The 20166-nt window shown below is 42.9% G+C and overlaps 1 long non-coding RNA gene and 1 other non-coding gene across 2 annotated transcripts in view; both read left to right on the forward strand.

The window, feature by feature from the left end:
- Positions 1-20166, forward strand: part of LOC134759601 (uncharacterized) — a 55162-nt gene that overhangs the window by 20703 nt on the left and 14293 nt on the right. The gene's annotated exons all lie outside the window — the stretch shown is intronic.
- On the forward strand, positions 15502-15609 carry LOC112132446 (U6 spliceosomal RNA). The gene has a single exon (XR_002914216.3). It is a non-coding gene; the product is annotated as a U6 spliceosomal RNA (small nuclear RNA).

Below are 20166 nucleotides of genomic sequence, written 5' to 3' on the forward strand. Positions count from 1 at the left end.
GTTTCACCAGAGTCACATGACTTTTAAAATAAAGTGTTGTTGCGAGAGGAGTTTCACCAGAGTCACATGACTTTTAAAATAAAGTGTTCTTGTGAGAGGAGCCACAGGGAGGCTGTGGAAGTGGGAGTTGATTCTTGGGTTTAAAGACTTTTTTTTGTTTGCTTTTGTTTTTGAGAGAAGGTCTTGCTCTGTTGCCTAGGCTAGAGTGCAGTGGTATGATCATAGCCCACTGCAGCCTCAACCTCCCAGGCTCAAGCAATCCTCCCACCTCAGCCTTCTGAGTAGCTAGGACTACATGTGCACCACGCCCAACTAATTTTTGTCTTTTTTGTAGAGACGGGGTTTCACCACATTGCCCAGGCTAGTCTTGAGCTCCTGAACTCAACCAATCCGCTTGCCTCAGCCTCTCAAAGTGCTGGGCTTGCAGGCATAAGCCACCATGTCTGGTCTTTCTCCTTCTGTCTTGCTTGCTTGCTTGCTTGCTTGCTTTCTTCCTTTCTTCTGTTCTTCCTTTCACTGCTTCTCTTTTTTTTTTTTTTTTTTTTTTTGACAAAGTCATAAAGTCTTTGGTGAATGAAAAAGAAAGTGAAAGACTAAAGGGAAGAGTAGTAACCGAAAAACAGGTGCCATGGTGCATGCCTGTAGTTCAAGCTACTTGGGAGGCTGAGATGGGAGGATTGCTTGGACCCAGGAGTTGGAGGCTGCAGTGAACTATGAAAAAAAAAAAGGTCACTGAAGATGGATCAGAAATGGCAGATTTATAGACTTATGTGAGGCAAAAAAAGAATGGAAAGAAAAGGAAGGAAGGAGGCCAGGCGCGGTGGCTCATGCCTGTAATCCCAGCACTTTAGGAGGCCGAGGCCGGTGGATCATGAGGTCAGTAGATCGAGACCATCCTGGCTAACATGGTGAAACCCCATCTGTACTAAAAATACAAAAAATTAGTCAGGTGTGGTGGTAGTGCCTGTAATCCCAGCTACTCGGGAGGCTGAGGCAGGAGAATCGCTTGAACCCGGGAGGCGGAGGTTACGGTGAGCCAAGATTGCGCCACTGCACTCCAGCCTGGGTGACAGAGTGAGACTCCCTCTCAAAAAGGGAAAGGGAAAGGGAAGGGAAGGGAGAGAGGAAGGGAAGGGGGAGAGGAAGGAAGGAAGGAAGGAAGGAAGGAGAAGGAAGGAATGAAGAAAAAAAAAGAGGTGATGAGCTGTAATCTCTAGTCAAAAAAATCTGACTAGAATGTTGCCTGAGAACTTCTATAAAGGGTCCTGCAGGTTTTTTGAGGCGTATGGGTCGGGTGGGGGGTAACCCATCCTATGGAAATGATACTACTGTTCATATAACTGTTGCCTCTCGGCCATCTAGACTGCTGTTTGGGTGGGCGGGATGGAGAAATACTATTCTGTTAAAACTAAGAGCTTTGAAGTGGAGACAAACACAATCTGGTAGTATTACAGAGGCATTATTCACCCTGATGACTCACACTCTGGCTCCCACACAGCAGAGGCAAGAAGTAACATTAGTGACCTTGAAGATGTTGGCCAAGTATAGACCCAGCCTTAAAACCTGAGTTCAAATGAACACGTGTGTGTGTGTGTGTGTGTGTGTGTGTAGAGAGACAGAGACAGAAAGAGAGACTAAGAGAATACATGTTAAAGAGAATGTATGGTGAACAATTCTAAAAACCAGTATAAAAACTTCATATTGAAACAGCTAACTCAACTAAATAATAAGTACTTACAAGGAAATAATCATGATGTGAGTGGGTCTCAGCTCAAAGCATTGATAAAGTTGTTCAGAGCGAGAACATTTAAAAGCATCATTGTTAGTGAGGAGGTAAATAGGAAATCCAGTCCCTATTCCTGGGCTCAAATCTCCCTCATCATTTCCATTCATCATGACTCTTTATGAATCCAGTTTGCTGAAAGTAATGTTTTCTGTGTTCCCAACCACACACTGCTCTATGTTCGGAGCCCTACAGACAAAATTCAAACAGATGCAGTCCCCAGGCCTTTGACAACATGCAATAGAAAGCAGACAATAATAAAAGAATGCATGGGAACCTACAGATGTGCAGGCAGCTGCACAAATGGCAAACAGAGTCATGACCTTAGAGCAGATGGTCCCTGTGGCTTAGTAAAAAATTATCAACATAGAACCCAGGCACAGTTTCAGGTTGATAGAGATAGCTAGTTCCTGGAATTGTACATTGAAACCTCAGAGAAAAATGAAAGCAAAACCAACCATGAAGTCATTTAAAGCTGACGAGAAGAGAGAACTTTAGGAGTTATGTACTGAACAGCTAGAATAGAAAGGGTTTCCAGTTACTGAGTTTGCCACATGGAAAAACCAGGGGATGATAGTGGAGCACACCATTGTAAACAGTGAAGAATCTCATTGGTCACCATGTTTGCATGGACAAAAGAAGAAGACCGGATTGCAAGGGCTGTAGAGGATGGCTTAAAGGTAGACTTGAGACAACTGTACTCAGAGTTTGTTTCTCATTTAAGTTTCCAAAGGTTTTATGGTTATGTTTTGGGTTATATTTGTCCCTCAGCATTTCTTTTCTTTTTCTTTCTTTTTTTTTTTTTTTTTTGAGACAGAATCTCGCTGTGTTACCAGGCTGGAGTGCGGTTGCGCAATCCCGGCTCACTGCAACCTCCACCTCCCAGGCTCAAGCAATTCTCCTACCTCAGCCTCCCAAGTAGCTGGGACTACAGGCACATGCCACAATGCCCAGCTAATTTTTTGTATTTTTAGTAGAGACAGGGTTTCACCATTTTGGTCAGGATGGTCTCGATCTCTTGACCTCGTGATCTGCCCACCTCGGCCTCCCAAAGTGCTGAAATTACAGGCGTGAACCACTGCACCCGGCCCTAATTTTTTTTAAACTGTTTACTTTTCATGGGTGCATATAATAGTTACAGGAAGTAAGGTGTGGTTTACTCAGAATTCATAGCTATAATTAAAACAACAACAACAAAAAACCTCTTAGGATCTTTTCTCTGCAATTAACAGGAGCCCAACTCAAAATAGCCTAAGGAGAAAAGAGACTATCATAAGAAAATCCACGTGTTTCCCAGACTCCAAGAACTGGAATGTAGGTGGGTCGCACTTAACCACACTTAAATACCACAAGCACTCTCTGTCCATCTTTTGTCTTTGTTTTGCCAGTTGGCTTCCTTCTTTGCTTGCTGCCAGCTAACCTGCTGTAGTGTTCATGCATGCACACGGGAAACACAACTGCCAACAGGCCACATCTTATGTTTCTTCCTTTTCAAACAGCAGCAAGATTGACCTGAGTCTTAGTCTAATTCCAAACTCCTGGGAAAGGGTTAAGATTGATCCCATTTGGGTCAGGTAGCCACCCCTGAATGAATTAATGGTAGCCACTGGGTCACAATGTATTAACTCAGCTCCCATTGCTGCCATATTTGTAAACATGTGGAGGGGACAGTTCCTAGGAAAGAATGGTACTGACTAGACAAAGGGTATTTATGTATAAAGATGCTTTGGGCTGGGTATTTATTATGTCACATAACAAAAAGTCTTGCCTGCAATTTAGTGAGTCTGAGATTCAAGTCCATGCAATTTAACCAGTACTTATTGAGCACCTACTAAGTGGCAGGCAGTGTTTTTGGTGCTGGTGATGTATGAGTGAACAAAGCAGGCAATAATCTCTGCCTTCAGGGAGCATATATTCTATGGTTGGTTAATTGAGTGACTCCGCAGCATTAACAAGTTCTCAGATGTTTTGTTTGTTTGTTTTAACTCTGCCAACCCCAGCAAGTCAGCTATAACAATCCCTGACAAAAGGAGTTGAACCAAGACACATAAAGTTTTAGTAACTTACCTAAGATCACACAAGAGCCTATGAAGGAATCATGAGACCAGACTCTTAACTGAAATACAGTGCTGGTTTTTTGGCTCTGGGGCTGGAGAAGGACCCAGCTTTCCTGAAGCACATGGCTACCTGATGCCTGAACAAAATCAGGGGTCTATGACCCAAGAATAGGTGGGGATGGCTTCTAGAGGGGAAACTACCATGACTTCTATAGCCTGCTGCACTGGGACCAATGTATCTTTAAATCTGAGAATTGACTGAGTTGGTAAAAACCACTTTATTTATAGTTAGAAGCTCTCCCTGAGGTCGTGGTTAGGAGATCAGGATAGAACTGGAGGTGGCTTACGCAGAATACAAGGGGCTTGTAAATCAAGGTTTCTATTTGCAAAGATGTTGATCAGCACAGAAGGGATAGAGCTGATGGTTACAGCAGGGGGCAGTCTCCTAAACTGCAGAAAAGGCACTTTGATGTAGCAGAAAGTATATGAAGTCTAGAATTTAGAGACTGTGGGTATCAATCCCTATAATGTAACAGTCAGAAAATTCTTAAGGTATGTCAGGGTATCATTTTAGCAGAGGTTGAGGAAAATCGTCTTCATTTGACTTTAACCAGGAAAGGTGCTTTTGGATCCCAGATTGGCAAACCCGCTATAGCTGATTACCATTCAGTGATGGAAACTAGGAACTTCTGGAAAGAAAAGGCATAAATTTAAACAGAATTTCTATAAATCTGAATAATGTAGAAAGAAGAGGAGGAGGAATCATAGATAATCACTCCTATGAAATACAAACTGGAGATATAACATCCTATATAAAGAGAACAATAATAAATCTTTGTATTAAGAAACAAGAAAATCGCTGGGCGCAGTGGCTCACTCCTGTAATCCCAGCATTTTGGGAGGCTAAGGCGGGCGGATCACTTGCGGTCAGGAGGTCGAGACCAGCCTGTCCCACATGGTGAAACCCCGCCTCTACTAAAAATACAAAAATTAGCCAGGCATGGTGGCAGGCGCCTGTAATCCCAGCTACTCGGGAGGCTGAGGCAGGAGAATCGCTTGAACCTGGGAGGCAGAGGTTGCAATGAGCCAAGGTCGCGCCATTGCACTCCAGCCTGGGTGACAGAGCAAGACTCCATCTCAAAAACAAAAAACAAAAAAGAAACAAGAAAAAAGGAAATCATCAAGAATGCTGATAAATACACAGATAGGACTTTGATTGTATTTGCTTTTTTTTTTTTTTTTTTAAGACGAGAGCAAGTGATCCTCCCACCTCCGCCTCCCAAGTAGCTGGGATTACAGGCTCACACTGCCACGCTGGCAAATTTTTTATTTTTTAATAGAGACAGAGTTTCACCATGTTGCCCAGGCTGGTCTCAAATGCCTAGTTTCAAGGGATCCGCCTGCCTTGGCCTCCCAAAGTGCTGGGATTACAGGCATGAACCACTGCGCCTGGCGTATGTTTGCGATGTTTTATTTCATAAACTGAGTGCTGGGCACATGAGTGTGTGTTTTATTATTCTCTATGCTTTTTTTTTTCCTGGAATATTTCATTAAAAAAAAACAAGCTTGGTATCATTTTGCCTTTTTGGAATCTGTCATTTGTAATTTGATGCATTGTCATTAGTGAGTGGGGAGGTGCAGAAGAGGAACTGAGTTCTGATGTCTTCTTCCTTCCAGAAGGAAGGCCCAGATCTGAGATCTTAGATCATCAAGAATATTCCTCATATCATGTTTGCGGTCATGACACTACCCTCCCCTCCCTTTCTCCTGCCCCCTCGCAGTTTTTTCCTGTACATTTGGGAACTCAGTTGCATCCTACAATTTGCCACTGCCCCAGTTGCACCAAGGAGTGGGTGTAGTAGAAATTCAGTATCCACTGGTATGTGTCATTGTTCCTGAGTCAACTTTGCTTTTCAAAAACACAATATGTTATTAAACAAAATCTCTCCTCTGTTCTGAACAACAGACTAGCAGTTGGGCTTTTGAATATATACTTAAGAAAAGTATACATGCTTAGTCCACTCGAAGGCTAATCACCTGCCAGGGTTTATTGGGAGTTGCTAGGGTGGGTTCCACCCACCCCTCAACACCAATTCTTGAGTCACACAATGGCAACATTTTGCTATAAAAATGCTAACTTCTCTTCTGTTGTACTTCTGCTGTTATTCAAAAACAGCCAAATGGATGTTATTGAAATCCGGTCCCAAGAAAGGTTGAAATTGCTCCCCAGCTGGGCCTGAGACCCTGTGTGCCAAATTTCAGCCTAAAGAGAATTCTTATATTTGAGTCACTCTGAGCAGCTGAAAATATGAGGTTTGGGGTGGAAATGCTAACAGACTCTTAACTATCATTTTGCAAACCATGTGATTATAACACAATGCAACCCCCCTCTGGAGCAGCTCTCTGGCAAAAGCAACAGAAACAAGACGTCTGGGCCCGAAAGTTCTGCCTTTACAAGCTTCTGCTGGGCTAGCAGCAGGCAGGGGAAGCCTGGTGATGCCATTGTCGACATTGCTGTTCTAGCTGACGTTAAAAGATGGGCCTCATTGGTGAATTTCTGTTAAATAGCATGAGCGTATACAGTTCATTCCTTTGCAGGGTGCCTTGGAACGCAAGTTTATGGTCACCCTTGCCTGTTCTGGAAGTGTTATCACCAACACAGTGCTTGATTCCAACCAGACACGAATTGTTTGCCACCTCTAGTCCCATTGGCTTAGTCACACTCGCTCCCATTCCAACTTGGCAAAAATGCCTGCACTGCTTGGCCACTTGCTTCTATCATCTGGCATTTAGATGTGGGCTGAATCTCTCCTCAGCAACATTCGGGGCCACAGAGATGCTTTGGTTCCAGGCTCCAAACACATGTTCCAGACAGTGAGTGTCCAAATGTAGGTAGAGTTTCCATGGGCTGATTCATTCATGGAACCCTCACAGGATGGAGGGCAATCAGAGCTTCTTGAAGGCAGCCCCCTAGAGCACTATTTCTAGAAGAGTCTCTCACCATACCTGCCAGAACACTCAGCCCTCTACAGGGCGGTGGCAAAAGGTAAATTTCTCCCAAGGCTCAGTCAAACTGTGGCTTATCTGTTTCTGCTACTCACCAGCCAGTCTACTTTGGGCAAAAAAATTACATGCCTTGATGGGTAAATCTCAGTTTCCTACAGGACAGAACCTGCTTTCTGTCCGCTTGTGAAGATCATAGAACGTGAGAGTATTTTCTAAACTGCTAGGCACCATATACATTTTTGGCCATGATATCTCCAAAATTGCATCATAGCTTCAAAATTCAAATTTCAGCTAAACTACAATTGAAGTCAATAGGAGTGGATTTTAAAGATCTGCTTCCATTAGAAATAGCAGGCCACAGGTTCTGAGAATTAGTATTTGTCAGATGTCTGATACATACTCAGTTCTCTGTTAAGGACTGTGAAGATGGCTAGGCACGGTGGCTCGCACCTGTAATCCCAACACTTCGGGAGGCCAAGGCAGGCGGATCACTTGAGGTCAAGAGTTCAAAACCAGCCTGGCGAACATGGCGAAACTCCGTCTCTACTGAAAAATAACAAAAATTAGCTGGGCATGGTGGCAGGTGCTTGTAGTCCCAGCTACTCAGGGGGCTGAGGCACGAGAATCTCTTGAACCTGGGAGGCAGAGGTTGCAGTGAGCTGAGATCGAGCCACTGTGCTCCAGCCTGGGTGACAAAGCAAGACTCTGTCTCAAAAAAAAAAAAAAAAAAAAATGACCGTGGAAGATACATGGTAAGTGAAGACATGATTCCTAATATTAACACGATATGATTTAGCATAAAACAAAAGATACTTTGATAATTAAGTGAGAGATGTTCTAGATACAATAACAATTCAAAAGTAAAGAGGAGCTGTGAGGGCTGGAGAAATGGGGTAGCTTCATGGATAATGCATGTGATAGATTCTGTCATTTGTGTCTGTCAAGGACCCTTCTTTAGGGATATCTTAGTCCATTCTGCTATAACAAAACACTTTAGACAGGGCAATTAATAATTAACAGAAATTTATTTCTTGCAGTTTTAGAGGCTGGGAAGTCTAAGATTAAGGCACCAGTAGATTTGATATCTGGTGAGGGCTTGCTTTCTGCTTGAGTGCAGTGGCACAATCAGATCACGGCAGCCTTGACCTCCTGGGCTCAAACCATCTTCCTACCTCAGCGTCCCCAGTAGCTAGGGCTACAGGCACAATCCACCATGCCCAGCTAATTTCTGTATTTTTTGTAGAAATGGGATTTTGTGGCCAGGCTCAGTGGCTCAAGCCTCTAATCCCAGCACTTTAGGAGGCCAAGGCAGGTAGTTATCACTTGAGGCCAGGAGTTCAAGATTGGCCAACATAGCAAAACCCCATCTCTACTAAAAATACAAAAATTAGCCAGGCGTGGTAGCACACTGCTTGTAATCCCTACTCAGGAGGCTGAGGCATGAAAATCACTTGAACCCGGAGGTGGAGGTTGCAGTGAGCCCAGATGGCGCCACTGTACTCCAGCCTGAGCAACAGAGTGAGACTCTGTCTCAAAAAAAGAAAGAAAGAAAAAAAAAGAAACGGGGTTTTGCCGTGTTGGGCTGGTCTCAAACTCCAAGGCTCAAGATGATTCACCTGCACCTTTTCTTAAGGGCCCCACCTCTTAATACTATGTTGGGCATGAGGTTTCCGTTTTTTTTCTTTAGAGACAGAGACTTGCTCTGTTGCCCAGGCTGGAGTGCAGTGGCAGGATCTCGGCTCACTGCAACCTCTGCCTCCTGGGTTCAAGCGATCCTACCACCTCAGCCTCCCGAGTAGCTGGGATTATAGGCGCCCACCACCATGCCTGGCTAATTTTTGTATTTTTAGTAGAGACGGGGGTTTCACCTTGTTGGCCAGGCTGGTCTTGAACCCCTGACCTCAAGTGATCTGCCCGCCTCGGCCTCCCAAAGTGTTAGGATCACAGGCGTGAGCCACTGCACCTGGCCCTGGATTAGGTTTCAACGTAAGAATTTTAGGAAGACACAAACATTCAAACCACAGCAAGGGGATTTGATCTTCCACACTCCATGTGGTTTTAATGGGTTTGACAGTCATAAGACTGTACCTCCCTGGCTACAGATGTGGGCATATACCCTGGGCTTAGCTATCATAGTACCCCACCATTCTAGATGGAATGATTGAACAAGAAAATGTCATTTGGTCCAAATCAGGCCAATGAAAACTCCCCCACTCTCGCCCCGCAGCCAGGATATTACAAATGAAGGATGGGAGAGAGGAAGTCTTTTGTGGGTTATGCATAAGATGTTGTAAGTGTGGAGCTTTCTGTGGCCCTGTGCTGGTCCTTCTGTATGGAGGCACGATGTCTACAGAAGGAGAGAATATATCCAGTGCAGGGTAAAGTGAGACTGGATATGAGAAAAGGGACCTAATAGCATTGTCTAGGTCCTGGCATCTCTGAAGCAAGCAGTTCTGTTTTTCATAAAATGAAATTTCCTTTTTGTGCCATAGAAGTTTGGTTTGGATTTTCTTTCATTTGACCCAGAAGGAGTCCTAACTCTTGGAGAATGGGATTTGACTTGTGTATTTTAAAAATGGGCAAGATATTGATATGCCCAGGAAAATGATAGGGTATTCTGGGCAAGCAGAGCTGCTTTAATGAAGGTCCAGAGATAAGAATGAGCATGGTATATTTGGGGAATCTGAGAAAATCAGCCTGAATGGAGCAATTTCAAAAGCAGTAAATTGGGAATAAGTAAATTAGGTGGGTTATAAAGGAAGAGGTCAGTTTGGGAGTTTGTTTAAACTAGATAAGGGTTGAGGCTTGATTAGAAGGAAACAAAGAGTTTCTAAAATTAAAATAAAGAAAAACTACATCTGTTTAAAGGCAAAATTTTAAAAGTCTGTTGCATTAATCTGCTCAGGCTGCCATGACAAAAATCTCACAGACTGGGTGGCTTAAACAAGAGACATTTATTTTCTCACATTTCTGGAGGCTAGAAGTCCAAGATCAAGGTTCTGGCAAATTCGGGTTCTAGTAAGGGCTCCCTTCCTGGCTTATAGATGGCTGGCTTCTCACTGTGTCTTCATATGGCCTTTCCTTTATGTACACATAGTGGGGAGAGGGTGGGAGTTGGGTGGAGTTGTTGGGGGAGCTTTAGTGTCTCTTCCTTTTTTTTTTTTTTTTTTTTTGACGGAGTCTTGCTGTGTGGCCCAGGCTGGAGTGCAGTAGCGCAATCTCAGCTCACTGCAAGCTCTGCCTCCCGTGTTCACACCATTCTTCTGCCTCAGCCTCCCAAGTAGCTGGGACTACAGGTGCCCGCCACCACGCCCAGCTAATTTTTTGTATTTTTAGTAGAGACGGGGTTTCACCGTGTTAGTCAGGATGGTCTCGATCTCCTGACCTCCTGATCTGCCTGCCTCGGCCTTCCAAAGTGCTGGGATTACACGCATGAGCCACCGCACCCAGCCTCTTCCTCTTTTTATAAGGATACCAATTATATAGGATTAAAGCCCCACCCTTATGGCCTCATTTATTTTAATTACCTCCATAAAGGCTCTATCTCCACATGCAGTCACATTGGGGGTTGGGACTTAATATGTAAATTTTGGAGGGACACAATTCAGTTTATAACATCTGTCAAAACTAAGAACAGGAGAAAATGAAGGTAATGGAAACACTGATACACTAGTGGGAAAGTAAATCATCACAGTTACCTAGGAGGAAAATCTGGCAAAATCTACTCATGTTGGAACATGTATGTCCAAAACCCATGAATTCTACTCTGATTTTGGGAAATCTTTTACACCTGTGCACCATGAAGTACATTCAAAATGATATTTACAGCATTATTTTCAAGAGTCCCCAGATCGAAAGCAACCTAAATATCCGTCAAAAAAAAAAAAAAGAAAAACAAATTATTTAACTAATTTTTTCTGAGACAGGGTCTCGCTGTGTTGCCCAGGCTGGAGTGCAGTGGTGTGATTATAGCTCACTGCAGCTTCAAACTTCTAGGCTCCAGTGATCCTCCCACCTCAGCCACCAGAGTAGCTAGGACTACAGGTGTGCACCACCATACCCCGCTAATTGTTAAACTTTTTTTTGTAGAGAAGGGGTCTTGCTACATTGCCCAAGCCAGCCTTGCACTCCAGAGTACAAGTGATCCTCCTACTGCAGCCTCCCAAAGCACTGGGATTACAGGCATGAGCCTCTGTGCCTGGCAGGAAAAATAAATTTTGGTGCGTTCATACAATCAACCCTACATAGCAGTAGAAGTGAAAGAAAAAAAAAAAACCTAGACCTGCATGTATCAACATGAACAAATCTCAAATATAATAATGTTGAGAAAAAAAATCAAGTTAATGAAGAACATAATAAATCAGTGGGGTGCGAGAGCTGGCTCACATGTATTGGGGTCATCTCTTCCTAACTTCTTGCTCACTGACACAATGTGGTCATTTCAATTCAGCCACTGTGGGAGTATGTAAGCATGGAAATTGGCAGATGCTTTAAATTAAGTTGTCTTTTTTCCCCTAGAGAACGTGTTGTTAAACATTTACCAGGTTATCACTGGATAACATTTTTTTAGATTATCTCATTTAATCCATATATCAACACTACTAGATATTACTAGATATTATCACTGTTTCACAGATGAAGAAACAGGCTGAGTGTTGTAAGTAACTTGCCCAATCCACACAGGTAATAAGGGCAGGCCAGAGATTATTACCTCATAGTTAGAGTTTACATGTACATACAAAATATGCACATATTATATACCTGACTTTTTTGGGTTTTGACCATACTTTCTGACTCTCCCTATTACTCTGTTCCTATTATAGCTGCTACATACGTATATTTTAGCATTTGCCATGCTGAATGGCAATCATTCACTTATTAATACTCCCTATTCAATTATGAGCCTCCAGAGAGAATGGACTATACCTTATTCATCTCTGTAGTTCAGAACACAGGCTAGACATGGCACATCTACATAAATTCCTTGTTAGTAGCCTAACTCTGCCTTTGCAGCGATTCTTTACTAACTGCTCATGGGTGATGAATATTACAGGACCATTATTGAACGATTAGCCATTTCTTTAGCTCCAAGATCCCTAAGCAACCACCATCACAAGGCAGGCTCAGCAGGAAGAATATTCAATACAATCAACCCCTGTTTGTAGGGCTGTTCCTAATACCTTAAACACCACAAATGTGGTGTCTAGGGCTTTTTAAGTTTAAGAACTGCACTCACATCAGTCTGTCCCCAGCAGTTCACACACATTACAATAACTAAATGACAGGATAGCACCCTATTCATAGAATATACAAGAATAAAGGAAAAATATGAGACAATGTAGATCAATAGCATAAGATAAAGTCTTGCCAAAAGCTATCTTTTTATTATGATACAGCCATAGGGTCCAGAGGGGCAAGACCACACAATTCAGAAGCTTTCCCACACAAGAAACTAACAGAGTTGGTTGTTGATGGCATTTTGAGGCATAACATTTTTATAAATATTAAAATACTTAAAACAACACAATATACCATAGTATCATATAAATACAAGTATTTGGCATCATAAATACCACATTCAGGATAATGATTACTTCTTAAGAGGAAGGAAAGGAAGGTAATTAATTAGGAAAACAGAAGAGCTTCAGTTGAATTTGAAATGTATTTCTTTTTTTTTTTGAGATGGAGTTTCGCTCTTGTTGCCCAGGCTGGAGTGCAATGGTGCGATCTCGGCTCACCGCAACCTCCGCTTCCCAGGTTCAAGTGATTCTTCTGCCTCAGCCTCCCTCGTAGCTGGGATTACAGGCATGTGCCACCACGACCAGCTAATTTTGTATTTTTAGTAGAGACGGGGTTTCTCCATGTTGGTCAGGCTGGTCTCGAACTCCTGACCTCAGGTGATCTGCCCTCCTCGGCCTACCAAAGTGCTGGGATTACAGGCGTGAGCCACTGCGCCCAGCCAAGATTGAAATGTATTTCTTAAGCTGAGGAGCCGGTATGAATTAGTGATTGTATACTCTGTGCTTTTTGTTTTTCTAAAACATTTAGTAGTAGATCAATGAAATATGGCAGCCAGTTCTCCCACAGAGTATAGAGTTGCATGGGCGAGGTGGGAGGAGGCACTAGACACGGTCTCTATCCTTATGCCATCCCACTAGCTCTGCAGTGAGGGGTAGCTCTATGGCTCCTAGATTTGGCCATGGAGGTGGTGGGGCAGCAGGTGAGTTTTTAGTATCTCTGGGGCTACATGCAGTTGCCACATTTGGTTCTGAATTTCCAAAAAGAAAGAAGGAGTAAATACCAACATGATGGGGAGGGGAGAGAATCAGGGGAATCATTCAGGTGGTGAACACAACCATTTCAGGATGACCCTAAAGCTCCACCTGACCTCTGCGGGCTGCCTGGCAGGCAGTGGGTATATTTGGTTACAGACAACAAATAGAGGATATATTATACAGATGCCTATTTCTAGTCAACTTGGGTCATAATAGAATTGAAGTTCTCCTAGAAAGGGGCACAAGTAGGAAATGTTAAGGGCAGATCTACAGCTAACGTCGGTCAAGAGATGTTAGGAGAGGATGACTTAGCTCCTAAGGGAAAGATCCTTTAGCCCTGCTGCTGGGGTCGGTGCCACGTTTTCATTCCTAGGTAAGGTGGTCTAAAGTACTCTACTTTAGTTCCATTCCCTTGGCACCTAAAAGCAAGTTAATAGGGCATTTATAGGCTGGTCTGGATTTTGTACCTCTCCCTGACCTCCCTCCTCCCCTTCACATTTCTGACACTTAACTGTATGCTAAGAACATCATGCTGTTTCTGCACATGCTGTTCTCTCTGTCCCACCACAGTCCTTCTCTTTCTTTAAGTCTTTTCTCTTTCTTCAAATCCTTTACCTTTCTTCCTGTGTGAAAACTTCCCCACTACCTCTCCACATCAACAGAGGCATCTCTCTCTCCTCTGGGTCCCCTTCCTAGGACACGCCTTTATCGTTTTTTGCTATGCACAGTATGGTAGTTGCTGCTCATATGTCCATCTCCCCTGCTGCAGTGCTGAGCTCCTTTGAGACAAGAAGCCTGTGTTACTTTAACTTTGTATCCCCCAGGCCTACCACAGACCTGGCACAGACATTGAGTAGGTGCTTTAGTAGAGGAGAGAAGAAAGAGAAGGGAAGAGAGCAGAAAAAACTACCTGACTCTTCACTTCTTTCTTTAGACATTCTCTTATTCACTCTATCTTTCCTTTTTTGAACTATGTGCTAACACTCATGCAGAGTTCAGTTGTAGGCAGAGAAGCAAGGCAGGAAGTATGGGGTATGCCAAAGATAAGGAAACTGACACTGGTGGGCACTGGAGGTCTAATTCCATTCTTTGGTGCAACTTCATTTCACATAATGCCATTTGTGGGAAATGAATGACTCTATATACAAAGCCTGGAGGTACACAGAAGGCAGAGGTCAGGGATGATAACAAAGGTCCTGGTACCTTTTCTTCCCCCTTAACTGTCAACCTCTTGTGCTGTGTTTTTTTTTTTTTTCTTTTGGTCTCCTGACCTGGTCTGGGATCTCCTGAATTGCTGTCAACAGCTAGCAATTTCATGTGCGTTATGCCATGAATTCTATTCTGAATACAGCTATAGTAGGTTCCACTAATTAATTAAATTGTACTTCGTAGACTTGGAGTCAGGTCTCTTGAATACAAGATGCAAATTTATGCAACATATGCAAATCACTCATGTTCTCAAATTCCATGAACAAAATCTGGTAGCCTTGAGATAAAAAAGCCCCTGCCAAGCATCATCTCTCCTAATTATTGCTTAATTTCCTCCTCCCCCCACCCTTTAACATTGAACACTTTCAGGCTTGGCAGAAACTGGAAGAAAGCACAATGAGAGCTGGTTAATAAACAGGAAGTTCCTCAGGGGCAAAGACCCTGCAATCTATTTATTTTATGCTCTCCAGTGGCTCCTAATATACTGCTGAGCACACACAGTCTTGCATAGGGATACCACCAGTCCTGACTATCAAATTATGGATATTTCAAGATGAACAAAAGTTGAGAGCCCTGAAAGCTTTGCAAAACATGCCATTTAAGACTAGAAACAGGAAATTGATGACCTGTACTATATAATGCATGTAGCTATTAATTTATTTAAACTAAATAACATTTAAAAATTTTGTTCTTGGCTGGGTGTGGTGGCTCATGCCTGTAATCCTAGCCCTTTGGGAGACCGAGGCAGGAGGATCCCTTGAGCCCAGGAGTTTGAGACCAGCCTGGGCAACATAGGGAAACCCTGTCTCTATTAAATTAAAAAAAAAAATTAAAAGGAAATAAAAATTTTAAATTTAGTTCTTAATCAAGCCACATTTCAAGTGTTTAGTAGCTAGATGTGGCTAGTGACTTTCATATTGGGCAGTAGAGGTATAGAACATTTCCATTATCATGAAAAGTTCTACCGGACGGCACTGATTTAGACATTTGGTACTCAAAGTCCGGTCCTTGGAGAGCATATTGGGCGTGTATTGAGAGCATATTGGAAAATGCAGAAGCTCAGGTCCTACTCCAGATCCACTGAATCAGAATCTGCTTTTTAACAAAATCCTCAATTCATTCGCATGCACGTAAATGTGAGAGAGGCATTGGTCTAGATCTAGAATAGAAAACAGTGGTGCTGTACTCACTTCAGCAGTATATATACTAAGAAGATTAGCATGGCCCCTGTGCAAAGATGACATGCAAATTTATGAAGGGTTTCATTAAAAAAACTTTTAAAAAAGAAAAAAGGAAACAGTGGTTCTCCTCAGAAATAAAGCCATGCATCTACAGCCATCTGATCTTTGACAAAGTCAACAAAAATAAGTAATGGGGAAAGGACTCCATATTCAATAAATGATGCTGGAATAGCTGACTAGCTATATGCAGAAGAATGAAATTGGAGCCCTACATTTTACCATATACAAAAATTAACTGAGGGTGGATTAAAGATTTAAATGTAAGACCTCAACCTATAACAATCCTAGAAGAAAACTTAGTAAACACCATTCCGGACATCGGCCTTGGGAAAGAATTTATGATTAAGTCCTCAAAAGCAGTTGCAACAAAAACAAAAATTGACAAGTGGGACCAATTAACTAAAGAGGTTTTGTACAGCAAAAGAAACTATCAACAGAGTAAGCAGACCTACAGAATGGGAGAAAATATTCACAAACTATGCACCCAACAAAGCTCTAATATCCAGAATCTATAAGAAACTTAAACCATTGAACAACCAAAAAACAAACAACCCCATTAAAAGTGGACAAAAGTCATGAACAGACACTTCTCAAAAAAAGACATACAAGCAGCCAACAGACATATAAAAAATGCTTGATATCATTAATTATCAGATGAATGCAAATCAAAACCACAATGAGATATCATCTCACACCTATCAGAATGGCTATTACTAAAAAGTAAAAAAAGAACAGATGCTGGTGAGGCTGCAGAGAAAAGGGAATGTTTATACATTGTTGGTGGGAATATAAATTAGTTAGCCACTGTGGAAAGCAGTTTGGAGAGTTCTGAAAGAACTAAGAGCAAAACTACCATTTTACCCAGCAATCCCATCACTGGGTATATATCCAAAAGAAGGGCAGGGCGTCATGGCTTGCATCCATAATCCCCAAACTTTGAGAGGCTGAGATGGGAGGATCGGTTGATTCTAGGAGTTTGAGATCAGCCTGGGCAATGTAGTGAGACCCCATCTCTTAAAAAAAAAAATATAGCCAGGCATGGTGGGCATGCCTGTAGTCCCATCTACTTGGGAGGCAGAGGTGGAGGATTGCTTGAGCCTGGGAGATTGAGGCTGCAGTAAGCCATGATCACACCTCTGCATTCCAGCCTAGAAAACAGAGTGAGAACTTGTCTAAAAAAAAAAAAACCAGAAAACAAATCATTCTACCAAAAAGACACATGCGCTCATCACAGCGCTGTTCAACATAGCAAAGACATGAAATCAACCTAGGTACCCATCAATAGTGGATTGGATAAAGAAAAGGTACATATACACCATGGAATACTACACAGTCATAAACAACAAAATCATGTCCTTTGCAGCAACATGGACACAGCTGGAGGCCATTATCCTAAGCAAATTAACCCAGGAACAGAAAACCAAATACCACATGTTCTCACTTATAAGTGGGAGCTAAACATTAGGCACTCATGGACATAAAGATGGCAACAACAGACACTGGGAACTACTAGAGCAGGGAGGGAGAGAGAGGGGAAAGGATTGGAAAACCCTTTGCTCACTACCTGGGTGATGGGATCATTTGTACCCCAAACCTCAGCATCATGCAATATACCCATGAAACACACCAACACATGTATGCCCTGAATCCGAAATAAAAGTTGAAATTATAAAAAAATGAAAGGAAGGAAGGAAGGAAGGGAGGGAAGAAGGAAGGAAGGAAGGAAGGAAGGAATCAGTGATTTTCTAATTTTAGTATATATCAGAATCATCTGGGGTACTTATAAACACAGATTGCTGGGCCCTAATATATGAGTTCCTAACTCAGAAGGTGTGTTAGTTTCGTAGGGCTGCCATAATGAATTACCACGAAGTAGGTGGTTTAAAACAAGCTCCTATTTCTGGATGCTCAAAGTCTGAAATCAAAGTGTCAGCAGGGCCACACTTCCCTGAAATCGATAGGGAAGATCCTTCCTTGCCTCTTCTTAGCTTCTGGTAGTTTGCTGGCAATCTGTGGTGTTCCTTGATTTACAGGTATATAACTTCAGTCTCTGCCTCTATCATCTTATGGAGGTCTCCCCTTGTGTATCCGTGTGTCTCTCTCCTTTTCTTATAAGGACATCAGTCATTGGATTAAGGGCCCACCCTACGCTAGTATAGCCTCATCTTGGCTTATCTAATTACATCTACAATGACCTTATTTCCAAATAAGGCTACATTCTGAGGTAGTGGGTGTTAGGACTTCAACATATCCTTTTGGGGGACACAATTCCACCCATAACAGGAGGGCTAGGGTGTGACCTGTTAATCTGCATTTCCAACAAGTTCCCCAGCTGGTGCTAATGCTGCTACTGGAACTACACTTTGAAAACCACAGGTCAATTAGCAAAACAGGATTACTAGGAACAAAAGTTGGATCGTATCATGAAAGTAACTGTGTTCCACTTTCCAAATGTGCAGAATTCCATGTTTAGGCATACTTGGGAGATGGTCATACAGTCAGTGCATGAATACTTCCAAAGACAGAGTTCCCATTACTAGCAGTGCAGCTTTCTTGATGGCTATGCTCCTGAAATTTGTGCACTTTGAACTTTCCGAATATCTGATATATCTAGCTGATGTATGGCAGCAGAAAGTCTCGATATTTTTTTCTGATGGCTGCACAAGGTCTCAACATTGAATTTTACATTTCCTCTTTGTGACAGTTCTCCAAATCCTTTAGATTCTGGTTTGCTCTGAAGAGCACACTTGTTGAGGTTTTTAGGGATGATAATCATGTCCCCCTACCCCCGGTTATGAGTTCATTAGAAATAGATAGACGAATCCAACAGATGAAGATCAAAAGATCAACTATATTTCCAGTAAGCATAGATTGGAGGGCAGAATTTGGACCTTGACCACAATCAGCCTTCCTACAAACCCCCACTTGATTGAATTTATGTGATATAATCACATACAAAGAAGCAGGACAATTGAATCCACACCACTGTGCAAAGTTTTAAGGGTATGAGTTACAGCTATTGCCACATTAAGAAATGTAACAGCAGTAGGAGAGATTAGGTTTTCCTGGAAGAGAGAAAGGAAAGTTGTCTACCTTCTCTTCCATCAAATCCACCCATCCCAAGAGACCTTCCTTCTCCCAGGAAGGTTGCCTCCTTAGCATCCTTCCCACCATTTTCCTTTTTTCAAACATAACCCTAATGTTATTTACAAAAGCCCCACCGCAACCCCTTGCATGGTGCCCAAATGTCTCAGGAAGCCAGCCGTATCCTCAACTGAAGCCAGTCCTAGTAACTCTAATCTTGCAAGCGATTGGTTTCAGAATTTAGGGTTCAGCGAATCAGTGCATGGCATGACTCCTAGAGACCGCTATTGGATCAGAGATGGGCAAGTGATACAGACGAGCCTAATCAGACTACTTTTGTTCAAAGGTAGGAGGAAAGATTTTTCTTTTTTTTTTTCTTTTCTTTTTTTTTTTTTTTTTGAGGCGGAGTCTCACTTTGTTGTCCATGCTGGTGTGCAGTGGCGCGATCTTGGCTCACCCCAAACTCTGCCTCCCAGGTTCAAGCGATTCTTCTCCCAAGTAGCTGGGATTACAGACATGCACCACCACACCTGGCTAATATTTTTGTATTTTTTTTTAAAAGTAGAGACACGGTTTCACCATGTTGGCCAGGCTGGTCTTAAACTCCTGACTTTAGGTGGTCTGCCCACCTCAGCCTCCCAAAGTGCTAGGATTACAGGCGTGAACCACCGCACCTGGCCTAGAAAGACTTTTCTAATGAGGAAGCATGTTGTTCCAAGAGCTGATGGCAGTCACCAGAAGGAACCAACCTGAAGAAAACGCCCCTGTCTGGAGGATGAGGGAGCTCAAAGAATAGCAAAGCAATAAATCCCCAGCTCCAATTATAATACTTGCTCTACCTTTGGCTTTTGTTGTTGTTATTTAAAATAATACTTTTTTTTTCATTGTTTAAGCTGGTTATGTCAATGTCTCTGTCATTTCCAGCTAAAATAATTTCTGCCAATAAAATACTCAAATATTTTTTCTATGAGTTAGTAGAAATTGCCTCATGGGGCTGGATACGGTGGCTCACGCCTGGAATTCCAGCGTTTTGGGAGGTCGAGGTGGGTGGATCACCTGAGGTAACGAGTTCGAGACCAGCCTGGCCAACATGGCAAAACCCCACCTCGTGGCCGGGCGCGGTGGCTCATGCCTGTAATCCTAGCACTTTGGGAGGCCGAAGTGGGCGGATCACAAGGTCAGTAGATCGAGACCATCCTGGCTAACACGGTGAAACCCCGTCTCCACCAAAAATACAAAAAATTAGCCGGGTGTGGCAGTGGGCACCTGTAGTCCCAGCTACTCGGGAGGCTGAGGCAGGAGAATGGAGTGAACCCGGGAGGTGGAGCTTGCAGTGAGGTAAGATCGCGCCACTGCACTCCAGCCTGGGCGACAGAGCAAGACTCCGTCTCAAAACAAAACAAAACAAAAAAACCCCGTCTGTACTAAAAATACAAAAATTAGCCAGACGTGGTGGCACGCGCCTGTAATCCCAGCTACTTGGGAGGCTGAGGCATGAGAATGGCTTGAAC

The sequence above is a fragment of the Pongo abelii genome, chromosome 11, assembly GCF_028885655.2.
Source record: "Pongo abelii isolate AG06213 chromosome 11, NHGRI_mPonAbe1-v2.0_pri, whole genome shotgun sequence".
Lineage (NCBI taxonomy): Eukaryota > Metazoa > Chordata > Mammalia > Primates > Hominidae > Pongo > Pongo abelii.